This window comes from Zonotrichia albicollis, chromosome 6, assembly GCF_047830755.1.
Source record: "Zonotrichia albicollis isolate bZonAlb1 chromosome 6, bZonAlb1.hap1, whole genome shotgun sequence".
Taxonomy (NCBI): domain Eukaryota; kingdom Metazoa; phylum Chordata; class Aves; order Passeriformes; family Passerellidae; genus Zonotrichia; species Zonotrichia albicollis.
This window is the reverse complement of record NC_133824.1, coordinates 48192476-48210866: the sequence shown is the minus strand read 5'-3', so window position 1 is coordinate 48210866 and position 18391 is coordinate 48192476. Positions and strand designations below refer to the sequence as shown.

General features: G+C 54.4%; 1 protein-coding gene across 4 annotated transcripts in view; it reads left to right on the top strand.

Annotated features, from left to right (window-relative positions):
* The first annotated feature begins 8121 nt into the window (after nt 1-8121).
* Nucleotides 8122-18391, top strand: part of DAGLA (diacylglycerol lipase alpha) — a 62750-nt gene continuing 52480 nt past the window's right edge. Inside the window, exons 1-5 of one of the 4 annotated variants that reach the window (XM_026798668.2) lie at nt 8122-8270; nt 8737-8925; nt 11460-11684; nt 12508-12803; nt 16675-16764. The gene's annotated coding sequence lies outside the window, so the exon portion shown is untranslated. Of the gene's footprint in view, nt 8271-8736; nt 8926-11459; nt 11685-12507; nt 12804-14125; nt 14286-14412; nt 14569-16674; nt 16765-18391 lie in introns of those variants that run through there. The other 3 variants (XM_005496398.4, XM_074543585.1, XM_014273769.3) reach the window with 3 other exon arrangements.

Here is an 18391-nt window from a genome sequence, read left to right as displayed (position 1 = left end):
ATGGCTGTGGAGGGCCAAGGGGAACCAATGGCACCAGGAGCACCGGGACTGCTGGGATGGGAGCACAAGGAACTCCGGGTGCTCTGGGAAGGACAGGATTATTCGGATGCACTGGAAACAACGCGATCTCCTGGGAAGAGCACCAGGATGCACTGGGAACACTGGGAGCACTGGGAATGGTGGGAGCACTGGAATGCACCAGGAGCATTGGGATGCACCGGGAGCACGGAGAACCCTGGGAACAGAGTGGTTTACTGGGAGCACTGGGAGGATGAGGATCCATGAGAGGGATGCTCCAGGAGCGCTGGGAGTTCTGGGAACAGAAGCAACACTGAAATACACTGCAAGCCTTGGGATTCATTGGAACTGGGTCCCTTTGGAGCACAGGGATGCTCCAGGAACACCGGGAACGCTGAGAACAGAAGGGATGACCGGGAGGTCTGGAAGCATCAGGGGGTGCAGGGGTGCTCCAGGAGCACTGGGATGCCCGGGAAGGGGGAGCGCTGGGATGCAGCGGGATGCGCCGGGAGCCCCGGGATGCGGCGGTGCGGTCTGAAAGCTCCTCCTCGTGGCTCCCGGGGAGAACTACCGGGAGAGGCCCGGGATACGCGGGAGAGCCCCGGGGCACGGCCCGGGAACGTCCCAGCATCCCGGGAAACGTGGAGCCACGGGAATTCCGGGATGGAATGGATCTTCCCGTTCCCGCAACCAGCCGGGATGGGACGGGGCCGCATCCCGGCCCTCATGGCATGGGAACATCCAGCTGGGATCATTGTCCCCACAGAGCCACCAACCACCCCGGAGCGCCGCCGGCATGGGGGGGGGGTCTGGGAAGGATTGGTGTTAATGCATGGAATGTGATTTCAGGCCACGGTCCTGCTGATCCGAGTGTGGGAGAGAGGCGGGAGTGGAAAATCACTTCTGCTGCGAGCAGCAATTCCTTTATTTTGCCTTTTGCTGGCAAAGGTATTGAAAATGAGAGGGAGAGAGGAGGAATGGGAACATCCAGGACCCTCAGGGCAGCTGCAGCTGCGCTTCCAGACAGCTTTCCATGGATTGCACTGTGTCCCCAGCCCAGCAGCTTGCTGCTCCTCAATGGGAGTTGTCCCTAAAGTGGTAGGAATATCCAGGAATCCCTCCTGGGCCTGGCAGTGTCACCGGGATGGCTGGAAAGGAGGGAGCAGGTGTGGGATTGGGGTGGTTTTGGTAACCAGTGGTGGGGTTGTGCTTTGCTCATCACCTCGTGCACCTGATCCAGGTGGGATGTGCCACCACTGGGATCACTCCCAGCTCTGTTATTCGGGAAAGGGTCCCGCCCCCATTCCATGCTGTGCCCTCCAGTCAGAGCTCCACAAGGAAAAATCAATACCTGGCTTCCAAAATAAGCAGCTGCTGGTGGCTTTTTATAGCAACCTGTCCCATTTGCATCCTCCCTCAGCCCAGGCCCAGGGAGCCCAACCTCTGGCTAAATTAGCTGTGAATTCCCAAGGGAAACAGCCTTGGAAAAGCAGGAAGAGAGCTTGGTAGTGCTGGAATATTCTACCGCAGTCACCCCATCCATTGTTCCTTGCTGGCCCTGGTTTCCACAGGGAGGAAAGTCCCTGATGGGATTGTCCCACTCCTGGAGCACTGCTGGGCATGGGACAGGGTGGGTGCCAGCAGTGCCAGCCCCTCCTTCCCTTGGGATTGCTTCCCAGAGGGAAATTGGGGTGTGGGAAGGAGGAGAATCTGGGGCTGCCCCAACCAGGGAGCTCATGCAGGGAGCAGGGAGAGGGATGGCTGGAAATCCCTGGGATGGGGAGATGCTGACCCTCCTCCCCTGCTGAAATCCCACTGCTGCTGCTGCTCCATGGGCGAGGGAGGTGCCAGGCAGGCAGGCAGAGCACAGGGAATATTTAGGTCACAGTAAATGAGCTCCCTCATTAGAGCCTCTGGAGCTGCACCCACGCGGGGCTGGGGCCTGGAAATCGGGAAGGGGATTTGGACACCCCCGAGTGGGAGGGGAGGATGGATGGGCCCATTATCCCCAGGAAAGTGAGGAGGTGGAAGGCATGGCATTGCCAGGCTTGGATGGACAGGCCAGAAACGGTGGGAGGCTCCCAAAACACTTTAATTCCTGAGATATTGGGTTTCTGCCCTTGGTAAAAGCTTTTCCTGCTTCCCTCCCTGCTGATCCCAGGTGCTGCCCATCAGCCTCACAGCTGGAGCAGAGGAGGGATAAAAGGGGAATTCAGGGGGGCTGCCAGCCCTTTGGAAGTCCTGGTGAGCTCCTTGCTGTGCTGGTGGGATGGATGCAGGCTGGGGCTCTGGAGCTGCTGGAAGTGCTTTGGGAGAAGGTGAGTTACTTCCCAGGTTGTGTCTGGAGCATGGGGGGGCCCTGGGGATGGACCAGGAATTTTCCTCCATTTTCTTCCCACATAAATTTTTCCCTGGCATCGCCAAGAGGTTCAGGGAGGGGATTTTTCCCCTCTCTCCTGCTCTGGTGAGATCCCACCTGGAATGCTGTGTCCAGCTCTGGGTGCCTCACTGTAAGGAGGATGTGGATCTGCTGGAGAGAGGCCAGAGGAGGCCATGGAGGTGCCAGAGGGATGGACACAGGCTGGGAGAGCTGAGGGTGTCCAGCCTGGAGAAGGGAAGGCTCAGGGGAGGCCATGGAACCCCTTCCAGTGCCTAAAGTGTCTCCAAGAGCTGGAGAGGGACTTTGGAGTGACAGAACAAGGGGGAATGTGTTCCACAGCCAGAGCACCTGTATAGATTGGAGATTGGGAAGGAATTTTTCTCCATGGGGGTGGTGAGACCCTGGAAGGGATTTCCCAGAGGAGCTGTGGCTGTCCCATCCCTGGAGGTGTCCAAGGCCAGGCTGGACAAGACTTGGAGCACCCTGAGACAGTGGAAGGTGTCCCTGCCCATGGCAGAGGGTGGGGCTGGATGAGCCTTAAGGTCCCTTCCAACCCAAAAACCTCCATGATTCCCTGACTCTGGGTATCCCAGTTGGCCCTGTCAAGGAGAAGAATCCAGCTGGCAGATCCAGGGATGCTCCCCCACAGCTGGGAGGTGTGTCAGGAATTGCTGCCTGATCCGGAGTGCAACCAGCAGCAAGAGCACTCCTGAGGATGAGTCAGTGTCCCTGAGAGCCGGGCTGGTGATCCAGCAAAAAACATTTCAAGGAGAGGCTCCTGCACAGCTCGGCTCTGCGTCGGGGACGCAATTCCCTGGAGCTGCTGCTCCAGCCCAGCCTGCCCCTGGTCCGTGGCTGCTCCGGGGGGCTCCAAGCTGTGCCCTCACCATGCCCAGCAGCGGAGAGAGCTGGAGCTCTCCCAGCTTCTCCTGTCACCTCGTGCCTATTCCATGTCCCAAGCTGGTAGCTCTTCTGCTGGAAGAATCCTGGAATGGTTTGGGTGGGAAGGGACTTTAAGATTATCTCCTTTTACCCCCTGCCATGGCAGGGACACCTTCCGCTATCCCAGATTGCTCCAAGCCCCATCCAAGCTGGCCTTGGAGTTCCAGGGATCCAGGACCAGCCACAACTTCCCTGGGCACCCTGTGCCAGAGCCTCCCCACCCTGACAAGGATGGATTTCTTATCAACATCCCATCTAAATCCACCTTTTTTTTTTGGTTTAAAATAATTCCTGCCTGACTTTCCGCTGCTGCAAGCCTTAGGAATGCCTGTAGTAGGGATGTGCTGGGATGAGTGGGAAGCAGCACCGGGCAGTGGCTGCGCGTAATTGGTGTCACGGCGAGCAGCTGATGCTGCTGATTTTGGGATGAGTAATTCCAGCAGCTTAATTTGGGAAATCAGGCTCTTTGTGTCTTGCCGGGCTCATTTGCAGGACAGCCCTGGCGCAGCAGCCGGAGTCGCCGTGCCGGCAGCCGGACATCTGGAATGCCGGCGTGTCCCTGGCTCCGCGCCTGCCAGGGGCGGCCGCCGCACACATCCTTGGCCCTCTTCCCCCAAAAACGGGGATTTGCTGCCTGAGGGGAAGGGAAACCCTCATTAGCACCCGGCAGGAGGGACAGAGGGCGTGGAATTGCATTTGAATGCAAAGTAAAGTTTGGGAGAGCATCCTTGTGTTTTTTAGGGTCTGTGTTTAGTGCTGGTCACATGTGTGGGATCAGGGTCTCCCTGTTTGAGTTTTAAGGCAGTTTTATTCCTGGGAGATGTTCAGTGTCAGTGTAGTGGGTTGAGGGACTTCAGCTTTGTGTCCTCCTTGGAAGTGGCCTGGATGACACAAATCCATCTGGCCTTGCTCCCACAGATTCCACCAGCCAGGAATGCTGATGGGACAAGGATGTGTCCATGGCACACATCCTTGGCCCTCTTCCCCCAAAAATGGGAATTTGCTGCCTGAGGGGAAGGGAAACCCTCATCAGCACCTGGCAGGAGGGACAGAGAGCATGGAATTCCTTGTGGAATGCAGAGGAAAGCAAAGTTTGGGAGAGCATCCTTGGGATTTTTAGGGTCTGTGTTAAGTGTTGGCCATGTGTGTGGGATCAGGCTCTCCTGGAATACTTAGTTTGAGTTTTAAGGCAGTTTTGTTCCTGGGAGATGTTCAGTGTCAGTGTCCTGGAATGAAGGACTTCAGCTTTGTGTCCTCCTTGGAAGTGTCCTGGGTGATACAAATCCGTCTGGCCTTGCTCCCACAGATTCCACCAGCCAGGAATGGGGATGGGACAAGGATGTGTCCATGGGGTTTCCTCCCTTGGCTCCAGGAGAGCCGGAATCCTCCTTACCCAGAGCTGGATGCTCCCTTCAATCCCTACCACCCAATCCCTGGGCATTCCCACTCTGTGGGAACTGAATTGGAGCTGTTGGCAAAGAGGAGGGGGTGTGACCCTCTGGAAAACTCCCTGTTGCTCTGAGGGACCAGGCCAATCTGTGCTTGGTGACATCTCCAAACACTGGGATCACCGGGAGGGACAAGCTGGAGAGCGCCCAGCCTCGGGACAGCCCATCCATGCTGCTGTATTCCACACCTTCCTGGCTCCTCCAGGCATCTGTTTGTTTGTGTGGGTTTATCTCAACAGCAGCCAGTGGCAGCTTGGCACGGAATCCGGGAGCTGCAGCTCCTTGGGATGTGGCTCCAAGATGGAGCTGCCCACACAGCCAGGGGAATGGGCTGGAAGAGCAGCTCCCAGCTGGCACTGGCACTTCTCCTCATCTTCTTCCCTTCCTGGGAATCTCTGGTGGCCCAAAGGAAGTCCAGAGGGTGGTGGTGGCATGTCCAGTGTCCTCCCATCTGTCTGTGGAGCATCAGCTGCCTTGTAATGCTTCCCAGAGAAGCTGTGGGTGCTCCATGCCTGGAAGTGCTCTAGGCCAGGCTGAAGAGGGCTTGGAGAAAACTGGGATGGTGGAAGGTGTCCCTGCCCATGGCAGGGAGCTGGAATTCAGTCATCTTTAAGGTCCCTTCCATCACTAACTGTTTTGTGATCCTTGGATTCTGTAGCATCCAGGGATTTCCCTGTTTTCCATGGCACTGTCTGCTCCTGACAGGGCTGTGGAGGTGCTGTGTGGCTGGAGCAAATTCCTCCTCCTCCTCTTGGCAGCAGGAGCAGAGCAATCCTGGGGAGTGGATGATCCTGTCCTTGCTGCTCAGGACTTCCCCCAGCTTGTGTGGGATGTGGGATTGCTGGGAATGAGTGCCCAGTGAAGGTTCCCTGTGGGCTCTTGGTCACTGAATTTTGGGATCTGCAGTGGATTTTGTGGAGTGCAGTGGACTTTTTTGGGGTGATTTCAATCCAAGAGATGCCTGTGAATAGGTGGGATGGGGGAGATATAAATGCTGCTTCCAGAGCTTTCCCTCAGAGAATCCCATAATAGTTTGGTTTGAAAGGGCAGGGACATATTCCACTATCCCAGGTTGCTCCAAACCCCTGCCAACATGGCCTTGGACCCTTCCAGGGATGGGGCAGCCACAACTCCTCTAGGAAATCCATTCCAGGGCCTCACTCTCCTTACAGGGAAGTTTTTCCCAATATGCCATCTAACCTTCCCCTCCAGTGGGAAAGTTGGAAACCATTCCTGTTGTCCGGTCACTCCAGTTTGTGCAGAGTTCCTCTCCAGCTCTCCTGGAGACCTTTCAGGTTCTTCCTCCCCACATCCCTCTGTTTTATGCCCATGGATGTGGCAGTGCCGGGGAACAGCCTGAGGTGGGCAGAGATTCCCCAAACCCCCTGATCTTCCTGCTGGATCCCTGAAATCCCAGCCTGGAGCCGCACGGTGCTGCGTGCCTCAGCTTCGGAGCTCCACCACCTTTGCTGCCAAGGGATTCTTTCCCCGCTTTTCTTCCAGTTCCTGCTCTCAGAGCCTTGTTTGTGGCCGTCAGGATCTGACAGGCTCCTGGCACACCTCCCGCCCCCGTGGCAGCAGCGATTCCCGATTCCAGCCCTCTCCCCCTTTCCCCTTGCCCTGCCACCGCGCTTGGAGACCTGTTGGGAGGGCTGCGCTTGCCGGGAAATCAACTCCCAGCCTTTTTTTAGAGCCAGAGAAGCCCTGGCACGGAGATGACAGCAGCAGAAGCCAAAAGGCTCAGATGGTTTTAAATGTCAGGGAGAGGTGTAAACGGATCTGGGAGACAGCATGTCCAGGAGCCATGAGATTTCACAGACAGCGGCTCCAGAGCCAGCATCCTGCTGTTTTCCCTCTCTGGGAGCCCGGTCACTGTCCTGGAGCCTGCTGGGATTTGCCTGTGGGATGGAGCTGGTGACCCCTGGAGCAGGGAGGATGGAGGGCAGGCGGGGGGAGCGCTGGTGATGAGCAGAAGCACAAATGAGCCTTGGCTCCCGCTGTCTCCCTGACCTTTTCCGCTCCGGCCTGATCCGTCCTGACACTGGGCCGGGGGAAGGGGAAGTGGTCATCTGGGCTTGGCCGCTGTGTGATGGCCTGCTCGGCCCTGCCACTTCCCAAAAAAAGAGTTTGGAGTCTCTGAGAGTCAGCAAGTTCCCGGTGCCAGCCATCTGTCCCATTTCCCTTAGCAACCATCCGTCCTTTTCTCCTTCATTAAGTGTCTGAGGCGGATCCTGCCTGGCACACCCTCTCCCGCTTCCCTTTTTGCCTCTCTGGATCCTTCCCATCTCCTGTCACTGTGGCACAGAGTCCTGACATCAGAGCACACTCCTCAACCAGGGATTCTTGGACAAAGCTTGGACAGGGGCTGTTTGCTCACATTCCTGCCTGCTGCACTTTTTTTTTTTTCCCCAGACTGATCTTTTCCAGTTCCCCTCCTTCAGGAGCTGTTCAGGCTGGAAAAGACCTCCAAGATTGAGTTCAGCCACCCAGCTCTGCCATGGCCACCATTAATCCATGTCCCCAAATGCCACATCCACTCAGCTTTTAAATCCCTCCAGGAATGGGGACTGCACCTCTGCCCTGGACAGACTGATTCAACCCTTCCATGAAGGGAGTTTCCCTAAAATCCAAAGAGAAATTGCCCTGAGGCAGCTTAAGTCTTGTTCCTTGGGAGCAGAGCCTGACCCCCATCAGGGAATCATGGAGAGGGAGAAGGTCCCCCCTGAGCTTCCTCTTCTCTGGATTAAGACACAATTCCCTGCTGTATTTCACAGAAGGGAGCTGGGATCTTCTCCTTAGGATAATTATTCCCGGTTATTGGTCTCCAGTCTCTGCTTTGCTCTGAGGTTCCTCTCCCGCCTGCCTGCTGGGCTGTGATCCCAAGGTCTCTGCCAGGGCTTTGTGGAAGAGCTGTGCTGCAATTTAGGATTTGGGATCTCCACGGGCAGCCGTGCCTCCCGGTGAGAGCTGAGCTTCCCCTCAGGCAGCTGGGAGCTGGGATGAAGCCAAGTGGGTTAGACAAGGCTTTGAGGTCCGGGAGAGGTGGGGAATGGCTCTGCAGCCTGGTGTGAGGAGCGGGAATGGAGCCAGCAGCCGAGCCAGGAAGGAATCCTTAATGGGAAACCTCTTGGTTCAGTCCACCAGAAGCAAGAGCAGGATCCTGAGGAGGCAGAGGAGGGAGGGGTTTGACCTAATGAAATTATCCAAGTGCCTTGGCTCCAGCTGCTGCTCTCCAGTCGCATCCGACTGATGTCCAGAGACGTGGCCTGAGGGAGGGATCAGATCCTGCACGGAGCATCCGCATCCTCCACGCCGTGCCCACATCTGACAGCAGCATTCCAGGCTTCCAGAGAGCCTGGAGGCTGCAGGTGCTGCATGGTGAGGGAGAGCTCTCCGACACTGCTTCCCTGGAGCACTGACAGGAACAACACAGCTGATCCCCACATTTCCCCGTCCTGCCGCAGCCATTAGCATCCCAGGAGGTGAGCGGGCTCCTGGAAATTGGGAAGCAGCTCATCCTCGGGGTAAATTCCTATGCTGTGGAGTCTCGGCCAGGGAAGCTGTGTTCATGCCACAGGGCCCTGGGAAAAGGCTCCTGCTTGTGGGGGTGAAGGCATCCCACATCCCTAAAGCTCCTGCTAAAATCCTGATTCATTCCTGGGCTGGAGCTCTCCTCCCGAAGGAGGATGGAGCCAAGGGCATTCGAAAGGTGGGCGGGGAGGAGGAATAACATGAAGGAATTTTGGCGGGGGTGAAGCAGATGAGGGAAATGACACGTTGTTATTGCACCTGGATTAGCCAGGGCTGGGATGGAGCCGGGAATTCCAGCGGCTGCCAGTGCTGCAGGCACATCCCTGTGACTCAGGGGAGCTTGGGGGATTGTATTTTCCTCCCCCTGAAACCTTTAGGGTTCATTTCCACACATTTTTTGTTTTTAATTCCCTGCAGAACAACGAGGCTTTCACAACCTGAGGCGGAAAAAGCTTTGGAAAGATGGGTTTGTCCAAGGGGGAGCGTGGAGGATGCTGGCAAATATCCTGACAGCCTGGAGCACTGCTTTATCCTCTCATTTTTCCCAAAGGAAAAGCCACCTGGAGCTGCCAGGCAGGAAGATGCCCTGAGCTTTGCTGAGCAGTGGTGAGAAACCCCAGTGAACTGTTATTTAATGGTCCTTTTCCATGGCAATGGCTCCTTCCCAGGGAGAAATTTCTGGGCTGAGGAGTCACAGCTTGGATAATGCTGGATAATGTCCTCGGGAGGGGGAAGCGCTGGCGGGATTGATAGCAAGTCTCCGAGGCTTGGCTTCCAGAGTTAGATCTGGCACCAATTTAGCAAAGCAGCTGGAAAGAGGAGTTTGTGCTTGGAATCGTGAGCAGCGAGGGCTGTGCCGGATTCCAGGATGCAACCTGTGGGAGAAATCCTTTCCAGGCTTTTTCCGCGCAGCCAGACCCAGCCGTGTGCGCACGGGTGTGTTTACTACATGCCAAGAGCGAGCCCATGGCATGGGAACCTCTGGGAAAAGGGAGGGATCCCACTAGGAAAGCGGCTTGGAGGCTGGAAAGGGGGTTCCTGAGGAGGGGGTCGGGTCCCCAGCCTGTGCAGGTGGGAATGGGAAGAGCTGTGCCCCAGGGAAGGAGCAGGGAATGTGCCGGCCTTGCTCTGCCCTCCCTCCCTGCGGTGGGACCTGGTGCTGCCCACACCTTGGGAATTTGTGGAAAAAATTTTTCCCTGAGGAGGGGAAATCCATGGATGCCACCAGAACCCATTCTGGTGGTGAGGCACCTGAATGGATTTCCCAGACAAGCTGTGGCTGCCCCATCCCTGGAAGCATTCAGTACCAGGTTAGATGGGCCTTGGAGCAACCTGGGACAGTGGGGAATGTCCCTGCCCACGGCAGGGGGTGGAATGGGATGATCTTTAGAGCCCTTTCCAATCCAAACCATTCCAGAATTCCATGTCTGATCCCTTCAGGTGCCTGACAGAGGTTTCCCAATTTGTGCCCTGCCTTTGGCTGGTATTCCAGCCTCCATGTGCCAGCCTGAGCCTGAATTTGGGCTTCCAGCTTATCCCTGCACCAGCTCTCCCTAGGTTTGGCTCTGACTGGGATGTCTCCCCTCTGAATTAAATACTTTTTAGGGATTCAGGCTCAGGGGTGGCACAGCAGCCTGGGCCCCCCAAATCCCTTCCCAGTGCTGGAGGAGCCATGGAAAGCTGAGGCAGCTGGAGAGGGAGATTTTTTGGAACAGCCAGAATGCAGGAGAAGCCTCTCCATTAGGGAATGATTTTCAGCGAAGGTTTGAGTGATGCTGCTTCTCTGCAGAGCTGCAGCAGCTGCTCCTGCCGGGGGGACACTGCCAGCTGCTCATCCCTGCTTTGGGAGCTTCCCAGGGGCTGGGAATTGCATGGAGGGTCGAGCCAGGAGGTGCTGGCTTGGGGACCATCAGGAAAGAGCAGGTTTCTGTGGAGATCTGCTGGGATAATGAAGGGTTTGAGGAGCAGGAACAGTCTGGAGGCACTGGATTAGCAGCGCTTTGGTAGGAGGTGATGGAGGCTGATGCCTCCAGAGAGCCGCGGGCGGGAATCACGCTGGGAAGGGAGGGAAGGAGGGAGGGAGGGCTGGGAAGGCACAGCCACCAAGGGGATGGAAGCAAACACAGGCACTTCCTGCTTGGTGACACGGGAATGGGGGACAGGAATGCCTGCTGGTGTGGTTTTTTAAAGCGCTTCCCAAATTCTCGTTGGCAGCTGTGAGGTTTGGTGGGAATTTTGTGTGGGATTACGGTCGGCTGCACAGAGGAAGCATCCTTGGCTTGTGCCGGGGAGGGTATAGATGGGGTATGGAGGAAAACTCCTCCATGGAATGGGTTGTCAGGCATTGGAACAGGCTCCTGGGGTGGAGTCCCCATCCCTGGAGGGATTTAAAACCTGTGTGGATGTGGCACGTGGGGACATGGGTTAGTGGTGGCCTTGGAACGGTTGGACTCTTTGATCTTGGAGGGTTTTTCCAACCCTGATTCTTCAGTAACTGATATTCTCTAGAGAGACAGCGAGAGAGGTGCTGGAATTTTTCCCCCTGGAAGAAATGTCAGGATAACACTGTTGTCCACCTTTCCCTGGTGGCCTGTCCCCTCTGAGAAGGACAAAAGCACCTTCCCACGACACTTGCTGCTGTCACTCCTTGGGAACCAGCCAGCTGGAACAGCCTGTGCCTGCTCCAGAGGTGATGGAGCCCAGGCTGGTGTTTGCAGGGGCTGAGGAGTGAGGAGGGGTTTGGATAACCTGGATGCTGGAATCCCTGTTCCAGGCAGATTGCTGCGCTCCCAGCCTTGCTCAGGCTATTTCCCTGTGATTTATTGTAATCCTAATGGAGCAGCTGAGGGAAATTGGCAGGGTTGGGATGGAGGAGGAGAGGGGCTCGTTACCCTGGAAGTAACGGAGCGTCTGACTCCGACTGGGAGCCCAACAGGAGCAGGATTCCGGAGCAGCGGGATTGGATGTGCTGCGCCTGGGGGCGGTGGCAATGACAACAAACTGAATAATAATATGAAGCTTCCCATGCTCCCAGCTATTCCTGGAGCCTTGTTCCTTGTCCATATTCCCTGGAGGAGGGCTTGGTTTGCTTTTAGGTTTAGGAGAATCCTTAACCCTGGAATCTGTTGGCTTTTTTTCAGGACACACAGCTGGATGGGCTGTGTTGAATCCTTCCTGGCACATTCCAGGGATCTCCAGAGCTCCAAGGTTGCCTACAGTGGTCCAGCCTTTTCCTGGGAGCTGATATGGAGAATTCCAAGGCTGCAGTGTGGAACAGCCCTGTGCCATATCCATGTGTGGAGGAATGATGCTTTCCCTCATATTCCCTGGTCATTCCCGCACAAAGAGCACAGATTCATCCAGAGGTGAGTGAGGAATAGCAATTCCTTAAGCCAGTGGGGCCTTTGGAGGTTTTCTTGTGAAATGGCTGGTGATGCCCTGATGGAGACAGTGCATCTGAGTAATCCAGAGGGATAACCCAGCTGATGGATGTGTGGGATGCTCCAGCTCTCCCTTACATCCCTTTGAAGGTGTGGGATTCCCAGGAATGTGTGTACATCACCACACCATTTTGCCCCAGGCATTTAAACCCAGCCTCAACCCTTTCCCACAGGTTGGGAAGCTCTGAAATGAATGGATTTGCTCCAGAGGCAGGAGGTGGGGACAGATCCATGCGAAAATCAGGGAAAATCACGTCTTTTGTGACAGGCTCAAATTAATTCCTTAATTCCCTTAAATGCTTCGCCACCCGCCCTTCGTGTCATGACAGCAGGGAAAAAAAATGGGATTTCTGAGGGCATTAATCCTTCCCTTAATGCTTTAAAAGGCATCCAGTTCATCCAAAACATTCCAAAATTGCCTGTAAATGGTGCCGCTGCCATACAGGAGTCAGGGAACAGAGCCCTGGGGGTCACTGGGGTGAATCCTGACCTGGAGCTGGGCTATAAATGGGGTCTGGCCCTTGCAATTCAGCATAGCCAGGCTGGAAAGGGGCAGCTGGAGCTGCTGGAAGGCAGAAATCCTGAGCTGTATCGGATTAATCACCTTGTGTCCCTTAATTGGCAGGATCTGGGCTGGGATGTGCTCTATCCCACCCCTTGGAACGCTTTGGATGTCTTCTGATCGTATTTCCCTGAATAAAATCCTAATTTCCAATCTTCCTAAGCTTCTTCCCTCTGTCTGCTCCAGGTTTTGGGGCTTCCAGGGGCGCCTGCCCGGCCGGGAGCGGATCGTGCCGAAGGGAGACCTTGGAAGCGCCACAGGCTGGATGAAACGATTTGTTGGAATGCTAAATTTGGCAGCAGCTTTTCATCCAAAGCGGAGCCACTTTGCACCTGTCTGGGAAGATAAAGGGACTGGGAATGAGCGTGAGGAGGATTTTTCTGCCTGAACGGGATACAAAGGCCTCGGCACAAATGAATTCCGGAGCTTCAAAGCCTTTCCTGAATGTTTTTCCGCCCCTGTCAGGCTGTTTTATTTCCCAGGTACGGTGATATCACCCAGCAGACCATTTGAAGGCTGCTCCACTTGCTTTAAGGAGGAATGGGCAGGCGAGGATGTGCTGCTATTCCCTGCTGGATCAGCTTTTCTGGGACAGAGATTTTTTTTTCAAAATTTTTTTTTTTTTTTGCTATTTTTCAATGCCTTTTTTTTTTTTTTTTTTTTTTTTTTTTGCAGTAGGAGCATCTAAGTTGTGTCCTTGGATGATGGCAGCTGCTGTGCTCAAAGGGAATCGCTGTCCTTCCTCCCAAATGGGATGGTTGTTGTGGTGTGTCCATCCTTACAAGGGTTTTTTGGGAAGAGGGGGGTTGGTTGGATGGGATCTTATAGCTCATCCAGTTCCAGCTCCCCTGTCACAGGCAGGGATAACTTCTACTATCCCAGGTTACTCCCAGGATGGTCCAATCTGGCCTGGGACTCTTCCAGGGATGGGGCAGCCACAGCTTCCCAACCAGAATCCATTCCAGGGTCTAACAATTTCTTCCCAATATCCCATCTAACCCTGTTCTCTGTCAGTGGGAAGCCATCCCTTCCTTTCCTGTCACTCCATACCCTTGTGAATAGGCTCTCTCCATCTTTATTGGGAACATTTTTTCCAGATGGGAAAGCACTGCTTTTCCATGCAGGGCATTGAAAGCAGAGTGCTCTCCATGAGGGAGACCACAGTGCCATACTGGGTAGTTTTCCAGAGGGAAGGGATGCTGGGAGAGCCCCACGTGTAGCTCAGGGGAGATTTTATTGCTCCCTGAATTCCCTGATTGAGGGGGAGGAAGGTTGGAACTGGGCTGTGCTTCCAGGAAACAAGAAACAGGACAAGATGATATGGCCCGAACTTGTGCCATGAGAAGTTCAGGTTGGACACCAGAAGGAATTTCTTCATGGAAAAGGGTGGTGAGATACTGGAAGGGGCTGCCCAGGGAGGTAGTGGAGTCCCCATCCCCGGAGGGGTTTAAGGAATGACTGGATGTGACACTCAGCGTTCCGGGCTGGGTGACAAGGTGGGGATTGTCACAGGTTGGACTCGGTGGTCCTGGAGGTCTTTTCCAAGAGAATTGGTTCCTGTGGGATCCTTCCGTGATTCTAGCGGGATCTTTCCGTGGTATATGGGTAGGGCAGATGCGCATCAGCCCAGGAGCGGCCTCTGTCCGCAGCAGGCGGGGTTGGTTCCCGGGATCCCGCCGAGAATTCCCCGCTGGAATCGCGGCCGGCCCGCCACTGCCCCGCCCCGTGGCGCTACCGCCGGCCGCCACCAGGCGGCGCCGCCTCGCCCCGCACTCCCCGTTGCCGTGGCGACCGCAGGTTGCGTAGCGGCCCTTACGCAGTTGACGCAGTGGGCGGCCCCGGCGAGGCGGGGGCGGCCCCGGCAGGGTGGAGGCGGCGTTGGAGAATCGGGGGCCGCAGGGCCCCCGGCATGGAGGAGGCGGCGGCGGCCGCGGCGCTCCCGAGGCGGCGGCAGCGGGAGCGAGGTGAGGGACGGCGATGGGCACGGCGCGGCAGCGGGGGCCGGCGCTGCGGCAGGTGCGGGGGAGCCGGGAGGGCGCTGGCAGGGCCGGGGGAGTGCCCGCCGCCGCCCCCCGCCCCGCTGGGCTGCAGGCCCGTGCCGCCGAGGGCTCCGGATCCCGCGGGAAGGGCGGCATTCCCGGCGGGAGGGCCCCGCGCCGTGTGGCCTGCGCCCCGTGGGGAGCGGGGCATTCCACCTGCGCCTCTGGAAAGCCGCCATCCCGGGCCGGGCAGGTGCGAGGCGTGAAGGTGATGCCGGCGCTCGGGAGTCGGGATGCTGCGGTGGGAGGCGGGAGCGGTGCTGCTGGATGTCCAGGGAGAAGCTGCGCTGTGGGTGTGACACAGGGATTCCTGCTCCCAGCTTTTATTACTTCCCGCAGGGAACGGTACCTGACTTGAGCAACGCGGGCGGATGCTGAGCCGCGGCCGTAAAATTCCCAAATTTAGGATCGCGGGCAGCTGCAGAAGTGAGATATCCTTATGAAAGTAAGGGAGATGTTGCTCCGAGATCTTGGAGCTGGGATGCTGCCAGGCTGCTCGGCCAGAATTCCCACTGTGCCCAATTCTGGGAATTAGTACCTGCTGGTGGATTTGGGACAGGCTTCAGTTGGCACTGGGAATATGGGAATGGGGATTGCCCAGCCTGGTGCATGCCGTGGTCCTTAGAGCCTGCTCCAGGTGGGAAATCATGGAATGATTCACCAAGGTGGGATATAGAACCCCAGGATGTGAAAGCAGCAAAACTCTAGGGAGTGGTGTTAAAGGAAAGGAGTATTCCAAGGTGGGAATATTCATCTGCCCCTGGATGAAACTTAGTGGGGATGAGCTGCTGCATCCTCCTGGCTGGACAGGGAGAAGCATCCGAGTTTTTGTGGTCAGGCTGAGTGTTCTTAAATGGGAGATAATGAAATTGTGGGAAGTGGCTCTTGGAAAGCTTCGGGCTCTCTGTGATTCTGGCATTGGCTTGGCTGAAATGTGTATCCTGTGAACGCTGCTGGAAGAAGCTCTCCAAGTTGGAAACCTGAGCTGGGGGAAGGTGTTTGTTGTACCAGGTGTTGGTTTGCAGGGTCATAGAAGTTGCACGGGGGTCTTAAGGCTGCTGGGGAAATTCCAGCAGTGCCAGCTTGGACTGGGAATGGCTGAGGGGGTCGGGAATGCCCAACAGGGACAAGAGGTGTGGAAAAGCATCTGTTACATGGTAAATGATACAAATAACCTGGTATTTCTGCAGCCAAAACCTTTCAGCAAGGAGCAGGATAAAATTCCCCCTTTAAGTGGGGATTTAAATTGGGAATCTGGGAGTTGGCAGCTCTGCTGTCCAAAATTTTACTCAGGAGGGTCAAAATCAGGGATTTAAGGATATGGACTATGTACTGCAGGTACTTTGACAGTGCTGACCTGAAAAAATCCTGATTTGACCCGAATTCCCATTTAAATTAAGGCACTGGGCACTTTTTGCCTGCTACCTGCACAGCCAGATCCGAATTCCAGAGACAGGGAATGCTGAAATCCCTCTGTGGCTGCTGGGAAAGGGGTGGTGAGAAAGTGAAACTTCTCTGGGCTGTGTCCACCCTGTGTTCCCTTTTCAGAGTCTGGGAAGGCGCAGTTGTGCAATGAGGGGCCTTAAGGGAAGTGCTGTGCCAGGAGGGAAAGTGAGAAGGGTGGAAATGCTCCTCCCAATGACCAAAAATGTGAGGAATAAAATAATCCCACGTTTTGGAAACTTTGTTAAAATTCGCTGCACAAACAATTACAGCAACCAAAAAAACTCCCTCTGCTTGGGTTTCTTTGGTTTTTTTTTTTTTTTGGCTTTTGTGTGGGAATCTCAGTCCTGTTCCTTCTGCTCTCCCTCCCCTTGGAAGTTAATTAATTGAGAGCTGGCTGCTCCAAACGAGGTCACTTGGATTTCAGAGCTGCCCTATCATTGTATGGATTTGCAAAATCAGGATTTACGGCTTGTGTGCCTTAGAAATTTTTCCTTAAAGTGGCATAATCCTGGTTTTTGGGGGTCTTTTCCAGGCAGCTGAAGGATGTAGGGAGGAGAAGTGTTCAAATTGGAGGGTGTAAAGCTTGGGAAGCTGCTCAGCTTTGGCTGGAGAAGAGTTTGGAGAAACTCCCAATCATTCCCAGGCCTGGCTGTCATTTATGAAACTTCCTTGGACTAAACCAGCAGGAATTCTCTTCTGTCCCAAACATCCCTGTCCTGTCTGAAGAGTTTTTTTTTGGGAATTAAGCCTTTATACCTCCCCTAGACCATGCAGCTTTATTCTGGGGAGCCTTCACCCTGCTTTTCCTCCCCTCCCATTCCATCTTTCCCAAATGAATGACCCTTGGTTCCACCTCTGCTCCCAACAGTGATCCAGCTGACGAATAAGAACATCCTGAGCTGGATTGAGCCCTGGAGTTTGAGGAATTTCCAGTTAAAGACGCAGCAGTTGAGATGGGGTGAGTGAAACCAGTTTAATCTGCTCTTGGAGCTGCAGGGCTGGAGTTTTTCGGGCACTGGGAGCAGATGAAAGTGGCCTTTGTGCCATGGGAAGTGTGACAAATGGACTTTTGTGGGATCTGCAGAGAGTGCTGGGAGGTTTATTCCTGCTGGGATGGATGGGAGTCAATCAGGCTCTTCATTCCAGGCCAGTTGGAGCTGATATTTTTGTTATTTCATACATGATATTGTTAATTTAGGTCTGTTTCTATACCTTATTGTGTGGATTTTTAAGGAGAAATCAGTGAAAAAATCCTTGAAAATTTGCCAGGTGCAGCACCTGCCCAGCTTGGGACTTTGAAAATGGGAGAAATTGGAATGGTCTTCCAAGTTTTGGTGAAAAATGGGAAAGTTTGCCCTGCTGAGGAATATCCTGCCCTGAAATAGGGACAAAAATGCTGCTGGACCCTAGCAGGGATTTTGGATACAGGAAGTAATTCCCACAGATTTTCAGGAAAAATGTGCTCTGTACCTTCAGGCATTCCTTCTTCCTCCTTTTCTTTCCTTTCTCCCCTCTTTCTAGTGGAAGGCATGTGGATCCCTTACCTCTGGATCTCTTTGGGAAGATTAAACAAAAAAACCCCTTTGGATTATTTTCCTCATCCTTGCAGCAGGAGCTGGAAATCTGCATGGCAGGCAGAGACTGTCAGGAATTCTGCCCTGGGCTCTTAATCCAGGAGTTTCTTCTTTAACTCAAATCCTTCCTTCACTACCCTTGTGCTCCAGCAGATCCCTGGAAATCCTCATCCTGCCCCATCCATTGTCATTCCTCCCTCTCTTTGAGGAGCCTTCTGAGCTCCTCTTTGAAGATCTGTGGAATTGCATGAAAATTCCTGGCTTTTTGTTCCTTTCCAGCTGAGATTTTGGTTCCTACGTGTTCCCTTGGTGTAGAATTAAAACAAGTGGGTTCCTCAGGGCTGCCTTTGAGCTCAATAGGAATTTTTCCCTGAAAACAGGAGACAAGATGTAATTTAGAGCCTTCAATTCCAGGTTTTCCTGGTGTTTTTAATTTGCCATTTCATCAGAAGTCAGTGGCAAAAATCCCTCTCATAGCCATCAGTAAATATGGGAATGCTACCTTAAATGAGCATTTTCCACTACTTTTATCCTCTGGAACATGTTTCCTTGGGATTTCTTGGCCTGGAGGTTTTATTATCCCCACAGATCTGAGTGATCCTGATTTTACATCCAGGCAGGCTGCAGGACAGAATCCTTATCCTTGTTCTTTTGGAATAAAATGCTGAATCCCTCAGGCCACCTTAAAACATTTGAACTGGATAATGAGAAGAAACAGGAAAATTCAGGACATTCCTATTATAGTTCAGTGCAGCAAATAGAAAATGGGGAGGTTGGGATGGAATTCAGCCCTTTCGTCCCTGAAAGGTGCTTTTCTTCCCTGGAAGGTTCCCATTTGGATGTGTCCTGCTGCTCCATGTCTGCTGGAAGTTGGAATTTCCACAGCTTTGCATCCTTTGGGGTGAAATTTATTATTCTGTCATGGCTTGTCTTTGGAGCCCAGATCCCTGGTGTTGACACAGCCTGGATGTATTTTTGGAATATGGATTTCAGCTCCAAACTGGGAGCCTC